Genomic DNA, 23,798 nt, shown 5'->3' on the forward strand with positions numbered 1-23,798 from the left:
CGAGTGGCTTTCGGGCAGGACGAGGGGCCTCCGAGTGTCTTTCGGGGAGGGCGAGGGGCCTCCGAGTGTCTTTCGGGGTGGGCGAGGGGCCTCCGAGTGTCTTTCGGGGAGGGCGAGGGGCCTCCGAGTGTCTTTCGGGGTAGGCGAGGGGTCTCCGAGTGGCTTTCGGGGAGGGCGAGAGGCCTCCGAGTGGCTTTTGGGGAGGGCGAGGGGCCTCCGAGTGTCTTTCGGGGAGGGCGAGGGGCCTCCGAGTGGCTTTTGGGGAGGGCGAGGGGCCTCCGAGTGGCTTTCGGGGAGGGCGAGGTGCCTGGGAGTGGCTTTCGGGGAGGGCGAGGGGCCTCCGAGTGTCTTTCGGGGAGGGCGAGGGGCCTCCGTGTGGCTTTCGGGGTGGGCGAGGGGCCTCCGAGTGTCTTTCGGGGTGGGCGAGGGCCCTCCGAGTGGCTTTCGGGGTGGGCGAGGGGCCTCCGAGTGGCTTTTGGTGAGGGCGAGGGGCCTCCGTGTGGCTTTCGGGGAGGGCGAGGGGCCTCCGAGTGGCTTTCAGTGAGGGCGAGGGGCCTCCGAGTGTCTTTCGGGGAGGGCGAGGGGCCTCCGAGTGTCTTTCGGGGAGGGCGAGGGGCCTCCGAGTGTCTTTCGGGGTGGGCGAGGGGCCTCCGAGTGTCCTTCGGGGAGGGCGAGGGACCTCCGAGTGTCTTTCGGGGAGGGCGAGGGGCCTCCGTGTGGCTTTCGGGGAGCGCGAGTGCCCTCTGCGTGGCTTCTGTGGAGAGCGAGGGGCTTCCGAGTGTCTTTCGGGGAGGGCGAGGGCCCTCCGAGTGGCTTTTGGGGAGGGCGAGGGGCCTCCGAGTGTCTTTCGGGGAGGGCGAGGGGCCTGCGAGTGGCTTTCGGGGAGGGCGAGGGGCCTCCGAGTGGCTTTTGGGGAGGTCGAGGGGCCTCCGAGTGGCTTTCGGAGAGGGCGAGGGGCCTCCGAGTGGCTTTCGGGGTGGGCGAGGGGCCTCCGAGTGGCTTTCGGGGTGGGCGAGGGGCCTCCGAGTGTCTTTCGGGCAGGGCGAGGGGCCTCCGAGTGTGTTTTGGGGTGGGCTCGGGGCCTCCGAGTGGCTTTTGTGGAGAGCGAGGGGCCTCGGAGTGGCTTTCGGGGAGGGCGAGGGGCCTCCGAGTGGCTTTCGGGGTGGGCGAGGGGCCTCCGAGTGTGTTTTGGGGTGGGCGAGGGGCCTCCGAGTGGCTTTCGGGGAGGGTGTGGGGCCTCCGAGTGGCTTTTGTGAAAAGCGAGGGGCCTCCGAGTGTCTTTCGGGGAGGGCGAGAGGCCTCCGAGTGGCTTTCGGGGAGGGCGAGGGGCCTCCGAGTGTCTTTCGGGGTGGGCGCGGGGCCTCCGAGTGTCTTTCCGGGAGGGCGAGGGGCCTCCGAGTGTGTTTTGGGGTGGGCGAGGGGCCTCCGAGTGTCTTTCGGTGAGGGCAAGGGGCCTCGGAGTGGCTTTCGGGGTGGGCGAGGGGCCTCCGAGTGTCTTTCGGGGTGGGTGAGGGGCCTCCGAGTGGCTTTTGGGGAGGTCGAGGGGCCTCCGAGTGGCTTTCGGGGAGGGCGAGGGGCCTCCGAGTGGCTTTTGGGGAGGGCGAGGGGCCTCCGAGTCGCTTTCGGGGAGGGCGAGTGGCCTCCGAGTGTCTTTCGGGGTGGGCGAGGGGCCTCCGAGTGGCTTTCGGGGTGGGCGAGGGGCCTCCGAGTGTCTTTCGGGGAGGGCGAGGGGCCTCCGAGTGGCTTTCGGGGTGGGCGAGGGGCCTCCGAGTGTGTTTTGGGGTTGGTGAGGGGCCTCCGAGTGTCTTTCGGGGAGGGTGAGGGGCCTCCGAGTGTCTTTCGGGGAGGGCGAGGGGCCTCCGAGTGGCTTTCGGGGAGGGCGAGTGGCCTCCGAGTGTCTTTCGGGGTGGGCGAGGGGCCTCCGAGTGGCTTTTGTGGAGGGCGAGGGGCCTCGGAGTGTCTTTCGGGGTGGGCGAGGGGCCTCCGAGTGTGTTTTGGGGTGGGCGAGGGGCCTCCGAGTGGCTTTCGGGAACGGTGTGGGGCCTCCGAGTGGCTTTTGTGAAAAGCGAGGGACCTCCGAGTGGCTTTCGGGGAGGGCGAGGGGCCTCCGAGTGTCTTTCGGGGAGGGCGAGGGGCCTCCGAGTGTCTTTCGGGGAGGGCGAGGGGCCTCCGAGTGGCTTTTGTGGAGGGCGAGGGGCCTCCGAGTGTCTTTTGGGTTGGGCGAGGGGCCTCCGAGTGGTCTTTTGGTGAGGGCGAGGGGCCTCCGAGTGGCTTTCGGGGTGGGCGAGGGGCCTCCGAGTGTCTTTCGGGGTGGGCGAGGGGCCTCCGAGTGGCTTTTGCAGAGGGCGAGGGGCCTCCGAGTGTCTTTCGGGGTGGGCGAGGGGCCTCCGAGTGGCTTTTGGGGAGGGCGAGGGGCCTCCGAGTGTGTTTCGGGGAGGGCGAGGGGCCTCCGAATGTCTTTCGGGGAGGGCGAGGGGCCTCTGAGTGGCTTTCGGGGAGGGCGAGGGGCCTCCGAGTGTCTTTCGGGGAGGGCGAGGGGCCTCCGAGTGGCTTTCGGGCAGGGCGAGGGGCCTCCGAGTGGCTTTTGGGGAGGTCTAGGGGCCTCCGAGTGTCTTTCGGAGAGGGCGAGGGGCCTCCGAGTGTCTTTCGGGGAGGGCGAGGGGCCTCCGAGTGGCTTTTGTGGAGGGCGAGGGGCCTCCGAGTGTCTTTCGGGCAGGGCGAGGGGCCTCGGAGTGGCTTTCGGGGTGGGCGAGGGGCCTCCGAGTGGCTTTTGAGGAGAGCGAGGGGCCTCCGAGTGGCTTTCGGGGAGGGCGAGGGACCTCCGAGTGTCTTTCGGGGTGGGTGAGGGGCCTCCGAGTGGCTTTTGTGGAGGGCGAGGGGCCTCCGAGTGGCTTTTGGTGAGGGCGAGGGGCCTCCGAGTGTCTTTCGGGGAGGGCGAGGGGCCTCCGAGTGGCTTTCGGGCAGGACGAGGGGCCTCCGAGTGGCTTTTGGGGAGGGCGAGGGGCCTCCGAGTGTCTTTTGGGCAGAGCGAGGGGCCTCCGAGTGGCTTTCGGGGTGGGCGAGGGGCCTCCGAGTGTGTTTTGGGGTGGGCGAGGGGCCTCCAAGTGTGTTTTGGGGTGGGCGAGGGGCCTCCGAGTGTCTTTTGGGGAGGGCGAGGGGCCTCCGAGTGTCTTTCGGGGAGGGCGAGGGGCCTCCGAGTGGCTTTCGGGGAGGGCGAGGGGCCTCCGAGTATCTTTCGGGGAGGGCGAGGGGCCTCCGTGTGGCTTTCGGGGAGGGCGAGGGGCCTCCGAGTGTCTTTCGGGGAGGGCGAGGGGCCTCGGAGTGGCTTTTCAGGAGGGCGAGTGGCCTCGGAGTGGCTTTCTGGGTGGGCGAGGGGCCTCCGAGTGTCTTTCGGGGAGGGCGAGGGGCCTCCGAGTGGCTTTCGGAGAGGGCGAGAGGCCTCCGTGTGGCTTTCGGGGAGGGCGAGGGGCCTCCGAGTGGCTTTTGGGGAGGGCGAGGGGCCTCCGAGTGGCTTTCGGTGAGGGCGAGGAGCCTGCGAGTGTCTTTCGGGGAGGGCAAGGGGCCTCCGAGTGGCTTTCGGGCAGGGCTAGGGGCCTCCGAGTGGCTTTCGGGGAGGGCGAGGGGCCTCCGAGTGTTTTTTGGGGTGGGCGAGGGGCCTCCGAGTGGCTTTTGGGGAGGGCGAGGGGCCTCCGAGTGTCTTTCGGGGAGGGCGAGGGGCCTCGGAGTGTCTTTCGGGGAGGGCGAGGGGCCTCCGAGTGGCTTTCGGGGAGGGCGAGGGGCCTCCGAGTGTCTTTCGGGGAGGGCGAGGGGCCTCCGAGTGGCTTTCGGGCAGGGCGAGGGGCCTCCGAGTGGCTTTTGGGGAGGTCGAGGGGCCTCCGAGTGTCTTTCGGAGAGGGCGAGCTGCCTCGGAGTGTCTTTCGGGGAGGGCGAGGGGCCTCCGAGTGGCTTTTGTGGTGGGCGAGGGGCCTCCGAGTGTCTTTCGGGCAGGGCGAGGGGCCTCGGAGTGTCTTTCGGGGTGGGCGAGGGGCCTCCGAGTGGCTTTTGAGGAGAGCGAGGGGCCTCCGAGTGGCTTTCGGGGAGGGCGAGGGGCCTCCGAGTGTCTTTCGGGGTGGGTGAGGGGCCTCCGAGTGGCTTTTGTGGAGGGCGAGGGGCCTCCGAGTGGCTTTTGGTGAGGGCGAGGGGCCTCCGAGTGTCTTTCGGGGAGGGCGAGGGGCCTCCGAGTGGCTTTCGGGCAGGACGAGGGGCCTCCGAGTGGCTTTTGGGGAGGGCGAGGGGCCTCCGAGTGTCTTTTGGGCAGAGCGAGGGGCCTCCGAGTGGCTTTTGGGGAGGGCGAGGGGCCTCCGAGTGGCTTTCGGGGAGGGCGAGGGGCCTCCGAGTGGCTTTCGGGGAGGGCGAGGGGCCTCCGAGTGGCTTTCGGGGAGGGTGTGGGGCCTCCGAGTGGCTTTTGTGAAAAGCGAGGGGCCTCCGAGTGTCTTTCGGGGAGGGCGAGGGGCCTCCGAGTGTCTTTCGGGGAGGGCGAGGGGCCTCCGAGTGGCATTCGGGGAGGGCGAGGGGCCTCGAAGTGGCTTTTCAGGAGGGCGAGTGGCCTCGGAGTGGCTTTCTGGGTGGGCGAGGGGCCTCCGAGTGTCTTTCGGGGAGGGCGAGGGGCCTCCGAGTGTCTTTCGGGCAGGGCGAGAGGCCTCGGAGTGTCTTTCGGGGAGGGCGAGGGGCCTCCGAGTGTCTTTTGGGGAGGGCGAGGGGCCTCCGAGTGGCTTTCGGTGAGGGCGAGGAGCCTGCGAGTGTCTTTCGGGGAGGGCAAGGGGCCTCCGAGTGGCTTTCGGGCAGGGCTAGGGGCCTCGGAGTGGCTTTCGGGGAGGGCGAGGGGCCTCCGAGTGTTTTTTGGGGTGGGCGAGGGGCCTCCGAGTGGCTTTCGGGGAGGGTGTGGGGCCTCCGAGTGGCTTTTGTGAAAAGCGAGGGGCCTCGGAGTGTCTTTCGGGGAGGGCGAGGGGCCTCCGAGTGTCTTTTGGGGAGGGCGAGGGGCCTCCGAGTGGCTTTCGGGGTGGGCGAGGGGCCTCCGAGTGGCTTTTTTGTAGGGCGAGGGGCCTCCGAGTGTCTTTCGGGGAGGGCGAGGGGCCTCCGAGTGCCTTTTGGGGAGGGCGAGGGGTCTCCGAGTGTCTTTCGGGGAGGGCGAGGGGCCTCGGAGTGGCTTTCGGGGAGGGCGAGGGGCCTCCGAGTGGCTTTCGGGGTGGGCGAGGGGCCTCCGAGTGTCTTTCGGGGTGGGCGAGGGACCTCCGAGTGGCTTTCGGGCAGGGCGAGGGGCCTCGGAGTGTCTTTCGGGCAGGGCGAGGGGCCTCCGAGTGTCTTTCGGGGAGGGCGAGGGACCTCCGAGTGGCTTTCGGGGAGGGCGAGGGGCCTCCGTGTGGCTTTTGTGGTGGGCGAGGGGCCTCCGAGTGGCTTTCGGGGAGGGCGAGGGGCCTCCGAGTGTCTTTCTGGGTGGGCGAGGGGCCTCCGAGTGGCTTTCGGGCAGGGCGAGGGGCCTCTGAGTGTCTTTCGGGGTGGGCGAGGGGCCTCCGAGTGGCTTTCGGGGAGGGCGAGGGGCCTCCGAGTGGCTTTCCGGGAGGGCGAGGGGCCTCCGAGTGTCTTTTGGGGAGGGCGAGGGGCCTCGGAGTGGCTTTCGGGGAGGGCGAGGGGCCTCCGAGTGGCTTTCGGGGAGGGCGAGGGGCCTCCGAGTGTCTTTCGGGGAGGGCGAGGGGCCTCCGAGTGTCTTTCGGGGAGGGCGAGGGGCCTCCGAGTGTCTTTCGGGGAGGGCTAGGGGCCTCCGAGTGTCTTTCGGGGAGGGCGAGGGGCCTCCGAGTGTGTTTCGGGGAGGGCGAGGGGCCTCCGAGTGGCTTTTGTGGAGGGCGAGGGGACTCCGAGTGTGGCTTTTGGGGAGGGCGAGGGGCCTCCGAGTGGCTTTCGGGGAGGGCGAGGGGCCTCCGAGTGGCTTTCGGGCAGGACGAGGGGCCTCCGAGTGGCTTTCGGGGAGGGCGAGGGGCCTCGGAGTGGCTTTTCAGGAGGGCGAGTGGCCTCCGAGTGGCTTTCGGGGAGGGCGAGGGGCCTCCGAGTGTCTTTCGGGGAGGGCGAGGGGCCTCCGAGTGGCTTTCGGGGAGGGCGAGGGGCCTCCGAGTGGCTTTCGGGGAGGGCGAGGGGCCTCCGAGTGGCTTTTGGGGAGGGTGAGGGGCCTCCGAGTGGCTTTCGGTGAGGGCTAGGGGCCTGCGAGTGTCTTTCGGGGAGGGCAAGGGGCCTCCGAGTGGCTTTCGGGCAGGGCGAGGGGCCTCGGAGTGGCTTTCGGGGAGGGCGAGGGGCCTCCGAGTGTTTTTTGGGCAGGGCGAGGGGCCTCCGAGTGGCTTTCGGGGAGGGTGTGGGGCCTCCGAGTGGCTTTTGTGAAAAGCGAGGGGCCTCCGAGTGGCTTTCGGGGAGGGCGAGGGGCCTCCGAGTGTCTTTCGGGGAGGGCGAGGGGCCTCCGAGTGGCTTTCGGGGAGGGCGAGGGGCCTCCGAGTGGCTTTTTTGTAGGGCGAGGGGCCTCCGAGTGTCTTTCGGGGAGGGCGAGGGGCCTCCGAGTGTCTTTTGGGGAGGGCGAGGGGCCTCCGAGTGTCTTTTGGGGAGGGCGAGGGGCCTCCGAGTGGCTTTCGGGGTGGGCGAGGGGCCTCCGAGTGGCTTTTGGGGTGGGCGAGGGACCTCAGAGTGTCTTTCGGGGTGGGCGAGGGGCCTCCGAGTGTCTTTCGGGGTGGGCGAGGGACCTCCGAGTGGCTTTCGGGCAGGGCGAGGGGCCTCCGAGTGTCTTTCGGGGAGGGCGAGGGGCCTCCGAGTGTCTTCCGGGGAGGGCGAGGGACCTCCGAGTGGCTTTCGGGCAGGGCTAGGGGCCTCCGTGTGGCTTTTGTGGTGGGCGAGGGGCCTCCGAGTGGCTTTCGGGGAGGGCGAGGGGCCTCCGAGTGTCTTTCTGGGTGGGCGAGGGGCCTCCGAGTGGCTTTTGTGGTGGGCGAGGGGCCTCTGAGTGTCTTTCTGCGTGGGCGAGGGGCCTCCGAGTGGCTTTCGGGGAGGGCGAGGGGCCTCCGAGTGGCTTTTGGGGAGGTCGAGGGGCCTCCGAGTGGCTTTCGGAGAGGGCGAGCGGCCTCGGAGTGTCTTTCGGGCAGGGCGAGGGGCCTCCGAGTGGCTTTCGGGGTGGGCGAGGGGCCTCCGAGTGGCTTTCGGGGTGGGCGAGGGGCCTCCGAGTGTCTTTCGGGCAGGGCGAGGGGCCTCGGAGTGTCTTTCGGGGTGGGCGAGGGGCCTCCGAGTGGCTTTTGTGGAGGGCGAGGGGCCTCGGAGTGGCTTTCGGGGAAGGCGAGGGGCCTCCGAGTGTCTTTCGGGGTGGGTGAGGGGCCTCCGAGTGGCTTTTGTGGAGGGCTAGGGGCCTCCGAGTGTCTTTCGGGGAGGGCGAGGGACCTCCGAGTGGCTTTTGGGGAGGGCGAGGGGCCTCCGAGTGGCTTTCGGGCAGGACGAGGGGCCTCCGAGTGGCTTTTGGCGAGGGCGAGGGGCCTCCGAGTGTCTTTTGGGCAGAGCGAGGGGCCTCCGAGTGTCTTTCGGGGTGGGCGAGGGGCCTCCGAGTGTGTTTTGGGGTGGGCGAGGGGCCTCCGAGTGGCTTTTGTGGAGGGCGAGGGGCCTCCGAGTGTCTTTCGGGGAGGGCGAGGGGCCTCCGAGTGTCTTTCGGGGAGGGCGAGGGGCCTCCGAGTGGCTTTCGGGGAGGGCGAGGGGCCTCCGAGTGTCTTTCGGGGAGGGCGAGGGGCCTCCGTGTGGCTTTCGGGGAGGGCGAGGGGCCTCCGAGTGTCTTTCGGGGAGGGCGAGGGGCCTCCGAGTGGCTTTTCAGGAGGGCGAGTGGCCTCGGAGTGGCTTTTGTGGTGGGCGAGGGGCCTCCGAGTGTCTTTCGGGAAGGGCGAGGGGCCTCCGAGTGGCTTTCGGAGAGGGCGAGAGGCCTCCGTGTGGCTTTCGGGGAGGGCGAGGGGCCTCCGAGTGTTTTTTGGGGTGGGCGAGGGGCCTCCGAGTGGCTTTCGGGGAGGGCGAGGGGCCTCCGATTGGCTTTTGTGAAAAGCGAGGGGCCTCGGAGTGTCTTTCGGGGTGGGCGAGGGACCTCCGAGTGTCTTTCGGGGTGGGCGAGGGGCCTCCGAGTGGCTTTTTTGTAGGGCGAGGGGCCTCTGAGTGTCTTTCGGGGAGGGCGAGGGGCCTCCGAGTGTCTTTCGGGGAGGGCGAGGGGCCTCCGAGTGTCTTTTGGGGAGGGCGAGGGGCCTCCGAGTGTCTTTCGGGGAGGGTGAGGGGCCTCCGAGTGGCTTTCGGGGTGGGCGAGGGGCCTCCGAGTGTCTTTTGGGGTGGGCGAGGGACCTCCGAGTGTCTTTCGGGGTGGGCGAGGGGCCTCCGAGTGGCTTTCGGGGTGGGCGAGGGACCTCCGAGTGGCTTTCGGGCAGCGCGAGGGGCCTCCGAGTGGCTTTCGGGCAGGGCGAGGGGCCTCCGAGTGTCTTTCGGGGAGGGCGAGGGGCCTCCGAGTGTGTTTCGGGGAGGGCGAGGGGCCTCCGAGTGGCTTTCGGGGTGGGCGAGGGGCCTCCGAGTGGCTTTCCGGGAGGGCGAGGGGCCTCCGAGTGTCTTTTAGGGAGGGCGAGGGGCCTCGGAGTGGCTTTCGGGGAGGGCGAGGGGCCTCCGAGTGTCTTTCGGGGAGGGCGAGTGGCCTCCGAGTGTCTTTCGGGGAGGGCGAGGGGCCTCCGAGTGGCTTTTGGGGAGGGCGAGGGGCCTCCGAGTGTCTTTCGGGGAGGGCTAGGGGCCTCCGAGTGTCTTTCGGGGAGGGCGAGGGGCCTCCGAGTGGCTTTCGGGCAGGACGAGGGGCCTCCGAGTGGCTTTCGGGGAGGGCGAGGGGCCTCCGAGTGTCTTTCGGGGAGGGCGAGGGGCCTTCGAGTGTCTTTCGGGGAGGGCGAGGGGCCTCCGAGTGTCTTTCGGGGAGGGCGAGGGGCCTCCGAGTGTCTTTCGGAGAGGGCGAGAGGCCTCCGTGTGGCTTTCGGGGAGGGCGAGGGGCCTCCGAGTGGCTTTTGCAGAGGGCGAGGGGCCTCCGAGTGTCTTTCGGGGAGGGCGAGGGGCCTCCGAGTGTGTTTCGGGGAGGGCGAGGGGCCTCCGAGTGGCTTTTGGGGAGGGCGAGGGGCCTCCGAGTGGCTTTCGGGGAGGGCGAGGGGCCTCCGAGTGGCTTTCGGGGAGGGTGTGGGGCCTCCGAGTGGCTTTTGTGAAAAGCGAGGGGCCTCCGAGTGTCTTTCGGGGAGGGCGAGGGGCCTCCGAGTGTCTTTCGGGGAGGGCGAGGGGCCTCCGAGTGGCTTTCGGGGTGGGCGAGGGGCCTCCGAGTGGCTTTTTTGTAGGGCGAGGGGCCTCCGAGTGGCTTTCGGGGAGGGCGAGGGGCCTCCGAGTGTCTTTCGGGGGGGGCAAGGGGCCTCCGAGTGTCTTTTGGGGAGGGCGAGGGGCCTCCGAGTGTCTTTCGGGGAGGGTGAGGGGCCTCCGAGTGGCTTTCGGGGTGGGCGAGGGGCCTCCGAGTGTCTTTCGGGGTGGGCGAGGGACCTCCGAGTGTCTTTCGGGGTGGGCGAGGGGCCTCCGAGTGTCTTTCGGGGTGGGCGAGGGGCCTCTGAGTGTCTTTCGGGGTGGGCGAGGGGCCTCCGAGTGGCTTTCGGGCAGGGCGAGGGGCCTCCGAGTGTCTTTCGGGGAGGGCGAGGGACCTCCGAGTGGCTTTCGGGGAGGGCGAGTGGCCTCGGAGTGGCTTTCTGGGTGGGCGAGGGGCCTCCGAGTGGCTTTCGGGGAGGGCGAGGGGCCTCCGAGTGGCTTTTGGGGAGGGCGAGGGGCCTCCGAGTGGCTTTCGGGCAGGACGAGGGGCCTCCGAGTGTCTTTCGGGGAGGGCGAGTGGCCTCCGAGTGTCTTTCGAGGAGGGCGAGGGGCCTCCGAGTGGCTTTTGGGGAGGGCGAGGGGCCTCCGAGTGTCTTTCGGGGAGGGCGAGGGGCCTCCGAGTGTGTTTCGGTGAGGGCGAGGGGCCTCCGAGTGGCTTTTGTGGAGGGCGAGGGGCCTCGGAGTGTCTTTTGGGGAGGGCAAGGGGCCTCCGAGTGGCTTTCGGGGAGGGCGAGGGGCCTCCGAGTGGCTTTCGGGGAGGGCGAGGGGCCTCCGAGTGGCTTTCGGGGAGGGCGAGGGGCCTCCGAGTGGCTTTTGCAGAGGGCGAGGGGCCTCCGAGTGTCTTTCGGGGTGGGCGAGTGGCCTCCGAGTGGCTTTTGGGGAGGGCGAGAGGCCTCCGTGTGGCTTTTGGGGAGGGCGAGGGGCCTCCGAGTGGCTTTCGGGGAGGGCGAGGGGCCTCCGAGTGTCTTTCGGGGAGGGCGAGGGGCCTCCGTGTGGCTTTTGGGGAGGGCGAGGGGCCTCCGAGTGGCTTTCGGGGAGGGCGAGGTGCCTCCGAGTGGCTTTTGGGGAGGGCGAGGGGCCTCCGAGTGTCTTTCGGGGTGGGCGAGGGGCCTCCGAGTGTCTTTCGGGGTGGGCGAGGGGCCTCCGAGTGTCTTTCGGGGTGGGCGAGGGGCCTCCGAGTGTCTTTCGGGGAGGGCGAGGGGCCTCCGAGTGTCTTTCGGGGAGGGCGAGGGGCCTCCGAGTGGCTTTCGGGCAGGGCGAGGGGCCTCCGAGTGTCTTTCGGGGTGGGCGAGGGGCCTCCGAGTGGCTTTCGGGGAGGGCGAGGTGCCTCGGAGTGGCTTTCGGGGAGGGCGAGGGGCCTCCGAGTGGCTTTCGGGGAGGGCCAGGGGCCTCCGTGTGGCTTTCGGGGAGGGCGAGTGGCCTCCGAGTGGCTTTCGGGGAGGGCGAGGGGCCTCCGAGTGGCTTTCGGGGAGGGCGAGGGGCCTCCGAGTGTCTTTCGGGCAGGGCGAGGGGCCTCCGAGTGTCTTTCGGGCAGGGCTAGGGGCCTCCGAGTGTGTTTCGGGGAGGGCGAGGGGCCTCCGAGTGTCTTTCGGGGAGGGCGAGGGGCCTCCGAGTGGCTTTCGGGGAGGGCGAGGGGCCTCCGAGTGGCTTTCGGGGAGGGCGAGGGGCCTCCGAGTGGCTTTTGGGGAGGGTGATGGGCCTCCGAGTGGCTTTCGGTGAGGGCGAGGGGCCTGCGAGTGTCTTTCGGGGAGGGCGAGGGGCCTCTGAGTGGCTTTTGGGGAGGGCGAGGGGCCTCCGAGTGGCTTTTGTGTAGAGCGAGGGGCCTCCGAGTGGCTTTCTGGGTGGGCGAGGGGCCTCCGAGTGTGTTTCGGGGAGGGCGAGGGGCCTCCGAATGTCTTTCGGGGAGGGCGAGGGGTCTCCGAGTGGTTTTCGGGGTGGGCGAGGGGCCTCTGAGTGTCTTTCGGGGAGGGCGAGGGGCCTCCGAGTGGCTTTCGGTGAGGGCGAGGGGCCTCCGAGTGTCTTTCGGGGAGGGCGAGGGGCCTCCGAGTGTGTTTCGGGGAGGGCGAGGGGCCTCCGAGTGGCTTTTCTGGAGGGCGAGGGGCCTCCGAGTGGCTTTTGTGGAGGGCGAGGGGCCTCCGAGTGGCTTTCGGGGAGGGCGAGGGGCCTCCGAGTCGCTTTCGGGGAGGGCGAGGGGCCTCCGATTGGCTTTCGGGGAGGGCGAGGGGCCTCCGAGTGTCTTTTGGGGAGGGCGAGGGGCCTCGGAGTGGCTTTCCGGGTGGGCAAGGGGCCTCCGAGTGTGTTTTGGGGTGGGCGAGCGGCCTCCGAGTGGCTTTCGGGGAGGGTGAGGGGCCTCCGAGTGTCTTTCGGGGAGGGCGAGGGGCCTCCGAGTGTCTTTCGGGGAGGGCGAGGGGCCTCGGAGTGGCTTTCGGGGAGGGCGAGGGGCCTCCGAGTGGCTTTCGGGCAGGGCGAGGGGCCTCCAAGTGTCTTTCGGGGAGGGCGAGACGCCTCCGAGTGGCTTTCGGGGTGGGCGAGGGGCCTCCGAGTGTCTTTCGGGGAGGGCGAGGGGCCTCGGAGTGGCTTTCGGTGTGGGCGAGGGGCCTCCGTGTGGCTTTCGGGGAGGGCGAGGGGCCTCCGAGTGTCTTTCGGGGAGGGCGAGGGGCCTCCGAGTGGCTTTTGTGGAGGGCGAGAGGCCTCCGTGTGGCTTTCGGGGAGGGCGAGGGGCCTCCGAGTGTCTTTCGGGGAGGGCGAGGGGCCTCCAAGTGGCGTTCGGGGAGGGCGAGGGGCCTCCGAGTGTGTTTCGGGGAGGGCGAGGGGCCTCCGAGTGGCTTTTGTGGAGGGCGAGGGGCCTCCAAGTGTCTTTCGGGGAGGGCGAGAGGCCTCCGAGTGGCTTTCGGGGTGGGCGAGGGGCCTCCGAGTGTCTTTCGGGGAGGGCGAGGGGCCTCCGAGTGGCTTTCGGTGTGGGCGAGGGGCCTCCGTGTGGCTTTCGGGGAGGGCGAGGGGCCTCCGAGTGTCTTTCGGGGAGGGCGAGGGGCCTCCGAGTGGCTTTTGTGGAGGGCGAGGGGCCTCCGAGTGTCTTTTGGGGAGGGCGAGGGGCCTCCGAGTGGCTTTCGGGGAGGGCGAGGGGCCTCCGAGTGGCTTTCGGGCAGGACGAGGGGCCTCCGAGTGTCTTTCGGGGAGGGCGAGGGGCCTCCGAGTGTCTTTCGGGGTGGGCGAGGGGCCTCCGAGTGTCTTTCGGGGTGGGCGAGGGGCCTCCGAGTGTCTTTCGGGGTAGGCGAGTGGCCTCCGAGTGGCTTTTGGGGAGGGCGAGAGGACTCCGTGTGGCTTTTGGGGAGGGCGAGGGGCCTCCGAGTGTCTTTTGGGGAGGGCGAGCGGCCTCCGAGTGGCTTTCGGGGAGGGCGAGGGGCCTCCGAGTGGCTTTCGGGGTGGGCGAGGGGCCTCCGAGTGTCTTTCGGGGTGGGCGAGGGCCCTCCGAGTGGCTTTCGGGCAGGGCGAGGGGCCTCGGAGTGTCTTTCGGGGAGGGCGAGGGGCCTCCGTGTGGCTTTTGTGGTGGGCGAGGGGCCTCCGAGTGGCTTTCGGGGAGGGCGAGGGGCCTCCGAGTGTCTTTCTGGGTGGGCGAGGGGCCTCCGAGTGGCTTTTGTGGAGGGCGAGGGGCCTCTGAGTGTCTTTCGGGGTGGGCGAGGGGCCTCCGAGTGGCTTTCGGGGAGGGCGAGGGGCCTCCGAGTGGCTTTCCGGGAGGGCGAGGGGCCTCCGAGTGTCTTTTGGGGAGGGCGAGGGGCCTCGGAGTGGCTCTCGGGGAGGGCGAGGGGCCTCCGAGTGGCTTTCGGGGAGGGCGAGGGGCCTCCGAGTGTCTTTCGGGGAGGGCGAGGGGCCTCCGAGTGGCTTTTGGGGAGGGCGAGGGGCCTCCGAGTGTGTTTCGGGGAGGGCGAGGGGCCTCCGAGTGTCTTTCGGGGAGGGCGAGGGGCCTCCGAGTGTGTTTCGGGGAGGGCGAGGGGCCTCCGAGTGGCTTTTGTGGAGGGCGAGGGGCCTCCGAGTGTGGCTTTTGGGGAGGGCGAGGGGCCTCCGAGTGGCTTTCGGGGAGGGCGAGGGGCCTCCGAGTGGCTTTCGGGCAGGACGAGGGGCCTCCGAGTGGCTTTCGGGGAGGGCGAGGGGCCTCGGAGTTGCTTTTCAGGAGGGCGAGTGGCCTCCGAGTGTCTTTCGGGGAGGGCGAGGGGCCTCCGACTGGCTTTTGTGGAGGGCGAGGGGCCTCCGAGTGGCTTTCGGGGAGGGCGAGGGGCCTCCGATTGGCTTTCGGTGAGGGCGAGGGGCCTCCGAGTGGCTTTCGGGCAGGACGAGGGGCCTCCGAGTGTCTTTTGGGGAGCGCGAGGGGCCTCCGAGTGGCTTTCGGGGTGGGCGAGGGGCCTCCGAGTGTGTTTTGGGGTGGGCGAGGGGCCTCCGAGTGTCTTTCGGGGAGGGCGAGGGGCCTCCGAGTGTCTTTCGGGGAGGGCGAGGGGCCTCCGAGTGGCTTTCGGGGTGGGCGAGGGGCCTCCGAGTGCCTTTCGGGGAGGGCGAGGGGCCTCGGAGTGGCTTTCGGTGTGGGCGAGGGGCCTCCGAGTGGCTTTCGGGGAGGGCGAGGGGCCTCCGAGTGTCTTTCGGGGTGGGCGAGGGGCCTCCGAGTGGCTTTGGGCAGGGCCAGGGGCCTCCGAGTGTCTTTCGGGGTGGGCGAGGGGCCTCGGAGTGGCTTTCCGGGTGGGCAAGGGGCCTCCGAGTGTGTTTTGGGGTGGGCGAGCGGCCTCCGAGTGGCTTTCGGGGAGGGTGAGGGGCCTCCGAGTGGCTTTCAGGGTGGGCGAGGGGCCTCCGAGTGGTTTTTGAGGAGGGCGAGGGGCCTCCGAGTGGCTTTCGGGGTGGGCGAGGGGCCTCCGAGTGGCTTTCGGGGAGGGCGAGGGGCCTCCGAGTGTCTTTCGGGGAGGGCGAGGGGCCTCCGAGTGTCTTTCGGGGAGGGCGAGGGGCCTCCGAGTGGCTTTTGTGGAGGGCGAGGGGCCTCCGAGTGGCTTTCGGGGAGGACGAGGGGCCTCCGAGTGGTTTTTGAGGAGGGCGAGTGGCCTCCGAGTGGCTTTCGGGGTGGGCGAGGGGCCTCGGAGTGGCTTTCGGGGAGGGCGAGGGGCCTCCGAGTGTCTTTCGGGGAGGGCGAGGGGCCTCGGAGTGTCTTTCGGGGTGGGCGAGGGGCGTCCGAGTGTCTTTCGGGGAGGTCGAGGGGCCTCCGAGTGTCTTTTGTGGAGAGCGAGGGGCCTCCGAGTGACTTTCGGGGTGGGCGAGGGGCCTCGGAGTGTCTTTCGGGGTGGGTGTGGGGCCTCCGAGTGGCTTTTGTGGAGAGCTAGGGGCCTCCATGTGGCTTTCGGGCAGGGCGAGGGGCCTCCGAGTGTCTTTCGGGGTGGGTGAGGGGCCTCCGAGTGGCTTTTGTGGAGGGCGAGGGGCCTCCGAGTGGCTTTTGTGGAGGGCGAGGGGCCTCCGAGTGGCTTTTGGGGAGGGCGAGGGGCCTCCGATTGGCTTTCGGTGAGGGCGAGGGGCCTCCGAGTGGCTTTCGGGGAGGGCGAGGGGCCTCCGAGTGGCTTTCGGGGTGGGCGAGGGGCCTCCGAGTGGCTTTCGGGCAGGGCGAGGGGCCTCCGAGTGTGTTTTGGGGTGGGCGAGGGGCCTCCGAGTGTCTTTCGGTGAGGGCAAGGGGCCTCGGAGTGGCTTTCGGGGTGGGCGAGGGGCCTCCGAGTGTCTTTCGGGGTGGGTGAGGGGCCTCCGAGTGGCTTTCGGGGAGGGCGAGGGGCCTCCGAGTGGCTTTTGGGGAGGGCGAGGGGCCTCCGAGTGGCTTTTGGGGAGGGCGAGGGGCCTCCGAGTGGCTTTCGGAGAGGGCGAGGGGCCTCCGAGTGGCTTTTGGGGAGGGCGAGGGGCCTCCGAGTGTCTTTTGGGGTGGGCGAGGGGCCTCCGAGTGGCTTTCGGGGAGGGCGAGGGGCCTCCGAGTGGCTTTCGGGGTGGGCGAGGGGACTCCGAGTGTGTTTTGGGGTGGGCGAGGGGCCTCCAAGTGTCTTTCGGGGAGGGCGAGGGGCCTCCGAGTGTCTTTCGGGGTGGGCGAGGGGCCTCCGAGTGGCTTTCGGGGAGGGCCCGGGGCCTCCGAGTGCCTTTCAAGGAGGGCGAGGGGCCTCCGAGTGTCTTTCGGTGTGGGCGAGGGGCCTCCGTGTGGCTTTCGGGGAGGGCGAGGGGCCTCCGAGTGTCTTTTGGGGAGGGCGAGGGGCCTCCGAGTGGCTTTTGGGCAGGGCAAGGGGCCTCCGAGTGTCTTTCTGGGTGGGCGAGGGGCCTCCGAGTGTCTTTCGGGGAGGGCGAGGGGCCTCCGGAGGGCTTTTGGGGAGGGCGAGGGGCCTCCGAGTGTCTTTCGGGGAGGGCGAGGGGCCTCCGAGTGTCTTTCGGGGAGGGCGAGGGGCCTCCGAGTGACTTTCGGGGAGGGCGAGGGGCCTCCGAGTGGCTTTTGGGCAGGGCAAGGGGCCTCCGAGTGTCTTTCTGGGTGGGCGAGGGGCCTCCGAGTGTCTTTCGGGGAGGGCGAGGGGCCTCCGGAGGGCTTTTGGGGAGGGCGAGGGGCCTCCGAGTGTCTTTCGGGGAGGGCGAGGGGCCTCCGAGTGTCTTTCGGGGAGGGCGAGGGGCCTCCGAGTGACTTTCGGGGAGGGCGAGGGGCCTCCGAGTGGCTTTTGCAGAGGGCGAGGGGCCTCCGAGTGGCTTTCGGGCAGGGCGAGGGGCCTCCGAGTGCCTTTTTGGGAGGTCGAGGGGACTCCCAGTGGCTTTCGGAGAGGGCGAGCGGCCTCCGAGTGGCTTTTGGGGAGGGCGAGGGGTCTCCGAGTTGCTTTCGGGGTGGGCGAGGGGCCTCCGAGTGTCTTTCGGGAAGGGCGAGGGGCCTCCGAGTGTGTTTTGGGGTGGGCGAGGGGCCTCCGAGTGGCTTTTGTGGAGAGTGAGGGGCCTCGGAGTGGCTTTTGGGGAGGGCGAGGGGCCTCCGAGTGTCTTTCGGGGTGGGTGAGGGGCCTCCGAGTGGCTTTTGTGGAGGGCGAGGGGCCTCCGAGTGGCTTTCGGGGAGGGCGAGGGGCCTCCGTGTGGCTTTCGGGGAGGGCGAGGGGCCTCCGAGTGGCTTTCGGGCAGGACGAGGGGCCTCCGAGTGGCTTTTGGGGAGGGCGAGGGGCCTCCGAGTGGCTTTCGGGGTGGGCGAGGGGCCTCCGAGTGTCTTTCGGGGAGGGCGAGGGGCCTCCGAGTGTCTTTCGGGGAGGGCGAGACGCCTCCGAGTGGCTTTCGGGGAGGGCCCGGGGCCTCCGAGTGCCTTTCGAGGAGGGCGAGGGGCCTCGGAGTGGCTTTCGGTGTGGGCGAGGGGCCTCCGTGTGGCTTTCGGGGAGGGCGAGGGGCCTCCGAGTGTCTTTCGGGGAGGGCGAGGGGCCTCCGAGTGTCTTTCGGGGTGGGCGAGGGGCCTCCGAGTGTCTTTCGGGGTGGGCGAGGGGCCTCCGAGTGGCATTCGGGGAGGGCGAGGGGCCTCGGAGTGTCTTTCGGGGAGGGCGAGGGGCCTCGGAGTGTGTTTCGGGGAGGGCGAGGGGCCTCCGAGTGGCTTTTGTGTAGAGCGAGGGGCCTCCGTGTGGCTTTTGTGGTGGGCGAGGGGCCTCCGAGTGGCTTTTGGGGAGGGCCAGGGGCCTCCGAGTGGCTTTCGGGGAGGGCTAGGGGCCTCCGAGTGTCTTTCAGGGAGGGCGAGGGGCCTCGGAGTGGCTTTCGGGGAGGGCAAGGGGCCTCCGAGTGTCTTTCAGGGAGGGCGAGGGGCCTCCGAGTGTCTTTCGGGGAGGGCGAGGGGCCTCCGAGTGGCTTTCGGGGAGGGCGAGGGGCCTCCGAGTGGCTTTCGGGGAGGGCAAGGGGCCTCCGAGTGGCTTTCGGGGAGGTCGAGGGGCCTCCGAGTGTCTTTCGGGGTGGGCGAGGGGCCTCCGAGTGTCTTTCGGGGAGGGCGAGGGGCCTCCGAGTGTCTTTCGGGGTGGGCGAGGGGCCTCCGAGTGTGTTTTGGGGTGGGCGAGGTGCCTCCGAGTGGCTTTCGGGGAGGGTGTGGGGCCTCCGAGTGGCTTTTGTGAAAAGCGAGGGGCCTCCGAGTGGCTTTTGGGGTGGGCGAGGGGCCTCCGAGTGTCTTTCGGGGAGGGCGAGGGGCCTCCGAGTGTCTTTCGGGGAGGGCGCGGGGCCTCCGAGTGTCTTTCCGGGAGGGCGAGGGGCCTCCGAGTGTCTTTCGGGGAGGGCGAGGGGCCTCCGAGTGTCTTTCGGGGTGGGCGAGGGGCCTCCGAGTGTCTTTCGGGGTGGGCGAGGGGCCTCCGAGTGTCTTTCGGGGTGGGCGAGGGACCTCCGAGTGGCTTTTGCAGAGGGCGAGGGGCCTCCGAGTGTCTTTCGGGGAGGGCGAGGGGCCTCCGAGTGGCTTTTGGGGAGGGCGAGGGGCCTCCGAGTGTCTTTCGGGGTGGGCGAGGGGCCTCCGAGTGTCTTTCGGGGAGGGCGAGGGGCCTCCGAGTGTCTTTCGGGGTGGGCGAGGGGCCTCCGAGTGTGTTTTGGGGTGGGCGAGGTGCCTCCGAGTGGCTTTCGGGGAGGGTGTGGGGCCTCCGAGTGGCTTTTGTGAAAAGCGAGGGGCCTCCGAGTGGCTTTTGGGGTGGGCGAGGGGCCTCCGAGTGTCTTTCGGGGAGGGCGAGGGGCCTCCGAGTGTCTTTCGGGGAGGGCGCGGGGCCTCCGAGTGTCTTTCCGGGAGGGCGAGGGGCCTCCGAGTGTCTTTCGGGGAGGGCGAGGGGCCTCCGAGTGGCTTTCGGGGTGGGCGAGGGGCCTCCGAGTGGCTTTTGCAGAGGGCGAGGGGCCTCCGAGTGTCTTTCGGGGAGGGCGAGGGGCCTCCGAGTGTGTTTTGGGGAGGGCGAGGGGCCTCCGAGTGTCTTTCGGGGAGGGTGAGGGGCCTCCGAGTGTCTTTCGGGGAGGGCGAGTGGCCTCCGAGTGTCTTTCGGGGTGGGCGAGGGGCCTCCGAGTGGCTTTCGGGGAGGGCGAGTGGCCTCGGAGTGTCTTTCGGGGAGGGCGAGGGGCCTCCGAGTGGCTTTCGGGGAGGGCGAGGGGCCTCGGAGTGTCTTTCGGGGTGGGCGAGGGGCCTCCGAGTGTGTTTTGGGGTGGGCGATGGGCCTCCGAGTGGCTTTCGGGGAGGGTGTGGGGCCTCCGAGTGGCTTTTGTGAAAAGCGAGGGGCCTCCGAGTGGCTTTCAGGGAGGGCGAGGGGCCTCCGAGTGTCTTTCGGGGAGGGCGAGGGGCCTCCGAGTGTCTTTCGGGGAGGGCGAGGGGCCTCCGAGTGGCTTTTGTGGAGGGCGAGGGGCCTCCGAGTGTCTTTTGGGGTGGGCGAGGGGCCTCCGAGTGTCTTTCGGGGAGGGCGAGGGGCCTCCGAGTGTCTTTCGGGGTGGGCGAGGGGCCTCCGAGTGTGTTTTGGGGTGGGCGAGGGGCCTCCGAGTGGCTTTTGCAGAGGGCGAGGGGCCTCCGAGTGTGTTTCGGGGAGGGCGAGGGGCCTCTGAGTGGCTTTTGGGGAGGGCGAGGGGCCTCCGAGTGTCTTTCGGGGAGGGCGAGGGGCCTCCGAGTGTCTTTCGGGGAGGGCGAGGGGCCTCCGAGTGTCTTTTGGGGAGGGCGAGGGGCCTCGGAGTGTCTTTCGGTGTGGGCGAGGGGCCTCCGAGTGGCTTTCGGGGAGGGCGAGGGGCCTCGGAGTGGCTTTCGGGGAGGGCGAGGGGCCTCCGAGTGGCTTTCGGGGAGGGCGAGGGGCCTCCGAGTGGCTTTCGGGGTTGGTGAGGGGCCTCCGAGTGTCTTTCGGGGAGGTCGAGGGGCCTCCGAGTGTCTTTCGGGGAGGGCGAGGGGCCTCCGAGTGTCTTTCGGGGAGGGCGAGGGGCCTCCGAGTGTCTTTCGGGGAGGGCGAGGGGCCTCCGAGTCGCTTTCGGGGAGGGCGAGGGGCCTCCGAGTGTCTTTCGGGGTGGGCGAGGGGCCTCGGAGTGTCTTTCGGGGAGGGCGAGGGACCCCCGACTGGCTTTTGTGAAAAGCGAGGGGCCTCCGAGTGTCTTTCGGGGAGGGCGAGGGGCCTCCGAGTGTCTTTTGGGGAGGGCGAGGGGCCTCGGAGTGTCTTTCGGTGTGGGCGAGGGGCCTCCGAGTGTCTTTCGGGGAGGGCGAGGGGCCTCGGAGTGGCTTTCGGGGAGGGCGAGGGGCCTCCGAGTGTCTTTCGGGGAGGGCGAGGGGCCTCCGAGTGGCTTTCGGGCAGGGCGAGGGGCCTCCGAGTGTCTTTCGGGGTGGGCGAGGGGCCTCCGAGTGGCATTCGGGGAGGGCGAGGGGCCTCGGAGTGTCTTTCGGGGAGGGCGAGGGGCCTCGGAGTGTGTTTCGGGGAGGGCGAGGGGCCTCCGAGTGGCTTTTGTGTAGAGCGAGGGGCCTCCGTGTGGCTTTTCTGGTGGGCGAGGGGCCTCCGAGTGGCTTTTGGGGAGGGCCAGGGGCCTCCGAGTGGCTTTCAGGGAGGGCTAGGGGCCTCCGAGTGTCTTTCAGGGAGGGCGAGGGGCCTCCGAGTGGCTTTCGGGGAGGGCAAGGGGCCTCCGAGTGTCTTTCAGGGAGGGCGAGGGGCCTCCGAGTGGCTTTCGGGGAGGGCTCGGGGCCTCCGAGTGTCTTTCGGGGAGGGCGAGGGGCCTCCGAGTGGCTTTCGGGGAGGGCAAGGGGCCTCCGAGTGTCTTTCGGGGAGGTCGAGGGGCCTCCGAGTGTCTTTCGGGGTGGGCGAGGGGCCTCCGAGTGTCTTTCGGGGAGGGCGAGGGGCCTCCGAGTGTCTTTCGGGGTGGGCGAGGGACCTCCGAGTGGCTTTTGCAGAGGGCGAGGGGCCTCCGAGTGTCTTTCGGGGAGGGCGAGGGGCCTCCGAGTGGCTTTTGGGGAGGGCGAGGGGCCTCCGATTGGCTTTCGGGGAGGGCGAGGGGCCTCCGAGTGGCTTTCGGGGTGGGCGAGGGGCCTCCGAGTGGCTTTCGGGGAGGGCGAGGGGCCTCCGAGTGTGTTTTGGGGAGGGCGAGGGGCCTCCGAGTGTCTTTCGGGGAGGGTGAGGGGCCTCCGAGTGTCTTTCGGGGAGGGCGAGTGGCCTCCGAGTGTCTTTCGGGGAGGGCGAGGGGCCTCCGAGTGTCTTTCGGGGAGGGCGAGTGGCCTCGGAGTGTCTTTCGGGGTGGGCGAGGGGCCTCCGAGTGGCTTTCGGGGAGGGCGAGGGGCCTCCGAGTGTCTTTCGGGGTGGGCGAGGGGCCTCCGAGTGTGTTTTGGGGTGGGCGAGGGGCCTCCGAGTGGCTTTCGGGGAGGGTGTGGGGCCTCCGAGTGGCTTTTGTGAAAAGCGAGGGGCCTCCGAGTGTCTTTCGGGGAGGGCGAGGGGCCTCCGAGTGTCTTTCGGGGAGGGCGAGGGGCCTCCGAGTGGCTTTTGTGGAGGGCGAGGGGCCTCCGAGTGTCTTTTGGGGTGGGCGAGGGGCCTCCGAGTGTCTTTCGGGGAGGGCGAGGGGCCTCCGAGTGTCTTTCGGGGTGGGCGAGGGGCCTCCGAGTGTGTTTTGGGGTGGGCGAGGGGCCTCCGAGTGGCTTTTGCAGAGGGCGAGGGGCCTCCGAGTGTGTTTCGGGGAGGGCGAGGGGCCTCTGAGTGGCTTTTGGGGAGGGCGAGGGGCCTCCGAGTGTCTTTCGGGGAGGGTGAGGGGCCTCCGAGTGTCTTTCGGGGAGTGCGAGGGGCCTCCGAGTGTCTTTCGGGGAGGGCGAGGGGCCTCGGAGTGTCTTTCGGTGTGGGCGAGGGGCCTCCGAGTGTCTTTCGGGGAGGGCGAGGGGCCTCGGAGTGGCTTTCGGGGAGGGCGAGGGGCCTCCGAGTGGCTTTCGGGGAGGGCGAGGGGCCTCCGAGTGGCTTTCGGGGTTGGTGAGGGGCCTCGGAGTGTCTTTCGGGGAGGTCGAGGGGCCTCCGAGTGTCTTTCGGGGAGGGCGAGGGGCCTCCGAGTGTCTTTCGGGGAGGGCGAGGGGCCTCCGAGTGTCTTTCGGGGAGGGCGAGGGGCCTCCGAGTCGCTTTCGGGGAGGGCGAGGGGCCTCCGAGTGTCTTTCGGGGTGGGCGAGGGGCCTCGGAGTGTCTTTCGGGGAGGGCGAGGGACCTCCGACTGGCTTTTGTGAAAAGCGAGGGGCCTCCGAGTGTCTTCCGCGGAGGGCGAGGGGCCTCCGAGTGTCTTTCGGGGAGGGCGAGGGGCCTCCGAGTGTCTTTCGGGGTGGGCACGGGGCCTCCGAGTGTCTTTCCGGGAGGGCGAGGGGCCTCCGAGTGTCTTTTGGGGTGGGCGAGGGGCCTCCGAGTGTCTTTCGGTGAGGGCGAGGGGCCTCCGAGTGTCTTTCGGGGAGGGCAAGGGGCCTCGGAGTGTCTTTCGGGGTGGGCGAGGGGCCTCCGAGTGTGTTTTGGGGAGGGCAAGGGGCCTCCGAGTGTCTTTCGGGGAGGGTGTGGGGCCTCCGAGTGGCTTTTGTGAAAAGCGAGGGGCCTCCGAGTCGCTTTCGGGGAGGGCGAGGGGCCTCCGAGTGTCTTTCGGGGTGGGCGAGGGGCCTCCGAGTGGCTTTCGGGGAGGGCGAGAGGCCTCCGAGTGTCTTTCGGGGTGGGCGAGGGGCCTCCGAGTGTGTTTTGGGGTTGGTGAGGGGCCTCCGAGTGGCTTTCGGGGAGGGTGAGGGTCCTCCGAGTGTCTTTCGGGGAGGGCGAGGGGCCTCCGAGTGTCTTTCGGGGAGGGCGAGGGGCCTCCGAATGGCTTTCGGGGAGGGCGAGTGGCCTCCGAGTGTCTTTCGGGGTGGGCGAGGGGCCTCCGAGTGGCTTTCGGGGAGGGCGAGGGGCCTCGGAGTGTCTTTCGGGGTGGGCGAGGGGCCTCCGAGTGGCTTTTGGGGAGGGCAAGGGGCCTCCGAGTGTCTTTCGGGGAGGGTGTGGGGCCTCCGAGTGGCTTTTGTGAAAAGCGAGGGGCCTCCGAGTGGCTTTCGGGGAGGGCGAGGGGCCTCCGAGTGTCTTTCGGGGAGGGCGAGGGGCCTCCGAGTGTCTTTCGGGGAGGGCGAGGGGCCTCCGAGTGGCTTTTGTGGAGGGCGAGGGGCCTCCGAGTGTCTTTTGGGGTGGGCGAGGGGCCTCCGAGTGTCTTTCGGGGAGGGCGAGGGGCCTCCGAGTGGCTTTCGGGGTGGGCGAGGGGCCTCCGAGTGTCTTTCGGGGTGGGCGAGGGGCCTCCGAGTGTCTTTCGGGGAGGGCGAGGGTCCTCCGAGTGTCTTTCGGGGAGGGCGAGGGGCCTCCGAGTGGCTTTTGGGGTGGGCGAGGGGCCTCCGAGTGTCTTTCGGGGAGGGCGAGGGGCCTCCGAGTGTCTTTCGGGGAGGGCGAGGGGCCTCCGAGTGGCTTTCGGGGAGGGCGAGGGGCCTCCGAGTGGCTTTCGGGCAGGGCGAGGGGCCTCCGAGTGGCTTTCGGGGTGGGCGAGGGGCCTCCGAGTGGCTTTTGGGGAGGTCGAGGGGCCTCCGAGTGGCTTTCGGAGAGGGCGAGCGGCCTCCGAGTGTCTTTCGGGGTGGGCGAGGGGCCTCCGAGTGTCTTTCGGGGTGGGCGAGGGGCCTCGGAGTGTCTTTCGGGGTGGGCGAGGGGCCTCCGAGTGGCTTTTGAGGAGAGCGAGGGGCCTCGGAGTGGCTTTCGGGGAGGGCGAGGGGCCTCCGAGTGTCTTTCGGGGAGGGTGAGGGGCCTCCGAGTGGCTTTCGGGGAGGGCGAGGGGCCTCCGAGTGTCTTTCGGGGAGGGCGAGGGGCCTCCGATTGGCTTTCGGGGAGGGCGAGGGCCTCCGAGTGGCTTTCGGGGTGGGCGAGGGGCCTCCGAGTGTGTTTCGGGGAGGGCGAGGGGCCTCCGAGTGTCTTTCGGGGAGGGCGAGGGGCCTCCGAGTGGCTTTCGGGGAGCGCGAGGGGCCTCCGAGTGGCTTTCGGGGAGGGCGAGGGGCCTCCGAGTGGCTTTCGGGCAGGGCGAGGGGCCTCCGAGTGGCTATTGGGGAGGTCGAGGGGCCTCCGAGTGGCTTTCGGAGAGGGCGAGCGGCCTCGGAGTGTCTTTCGGGGAGGGCGAGGGGCCTCCGAGTGTCTTTCGGGGTGGGCGAGGGGCCTCCGAGTGGCTTTTTTGTAGGGCGAGGGGCCTCTGAGTGTCTTTCGGGGAGGGCGAGGGGCCTCCGAGTGGCTTTTGAGGAGAGCGAGGGGCCTCGGAGTGGCTTTCGGGGAGGGCGAGGGGCCTCCGAGTGTCTTTCGGGGTGGGCGAGGGGCCTCCGAGTGGCTTTTGTGGAGGGCGAGGGGCCTCCGAGTGGCTTTCGGGGAGGGCGAGCGGCCTCCGATTGGCTTTCGGGGAGGGCGAGGGGCCTCCGAGTGTCTTTCGGGGAG

The sequence above is a fragment of the Struthio camelus genome, chromosome 3, assembly GCF_040807025.1.
Source record: "Struthio camelus isolate bStrCam1 chromosome 3, bStrCam1.hap1, whole genome shotgun sequence".
In the NCBI taxonomy this organism is placed as follows: domain Eukaryota; kingdom Metazoa; phylum Chordata; class Aves; order Struthioniformes; family Struthionidae; genus Struthio; species Struthio camelus.